This window comes from Penaeus monodon, chromosome 29 (assembly GCF_015228065.2).
Source record: "Penaeus monodon isolate SGIC_2016 chromosome 29, NSTDA_Pmon_1, whole genome shotgun sequence".
In the NCBI taxonomy this organism is placed as follows: domain Eukaryota; kingdom Metazoa; phylum Arthropoda; class Malacostraca; order Decapoda; family Penaeidae; genus Penaeus; species Penaeus monodon.
The window spans coordinates 3,835,279-3,836,116 of record NC_051414.1 but is presented as its reverse complement, the minus strand read 5'-3'; positions in this window follow the sequence as shown (position 1 = coordinate 3,836,116).

Below are 838 nucleotides of genomic sequence, written 5' to 3'. Positions count from 1 at the left end.
GCCAAATAAGCAGATATGCTTCTGATTTTCAGTTAAGGCCCCTCCAAATGATCTACAGAGCATGACGGGAAAACAGTGTTACAAAATCACATTCTAATCTAAACATCTTTTGAGGGTGGGTGGCAAGCAAGAGTGGCAATGATGTCATAAGCAAGAAAACCACTTGCTAACCACTGGCAAACCATTGTGTTTAACAGAGTTTGCTAGTATTGGCCAAAGCTCATTGGGCACTGCTCAGTCCTGTAATACAACTAATACAGCAGGGAATATGTAGCCAGCAGTTGTGTGGATGGGACTACGAGGCTGAATCAACAAAGCTTCAGAGATGGGCAGAGGATGAGGAAAATGAGAATTGGAAAGGCAAAGAAGAGGTGGAAGATGAGAAAGAAAACAAGATGAGAATGAGGAGGAGAAAAGAGAAGAGAGAATGATAAAAATAGGGAAAGAAAAGCTGACCACTTATTTACTAAAAATATCACAATATTTTGTGTTATACTAAATATGAAAACAATATTCTGTAAACTATGACAAAGTCTAAGGCCTCTCTTAACCTTTATTTTCATATTGGAAATACAGTTAGCATGACAACTTTTTGTCCTTTTTGCAACTTCTGAAGGTTTTTCTAATTAAAAAAAGGAAAGTAAGTTTTTAAAGATTTCATTTTACATTTTCCTGTGGAAATGCCATTTTTAGAAATTTGGTAACAATCTCTGTATAACAATGAAAGTTTTATTGGTATTCTCTCTATGGTATATTAAAAAAATTGACTCCAGTCTTGAATCCTTTTGATAGCCGGACAAATCAATAAATTAAATTCTTAAAGAAAAAAATCTGTTTG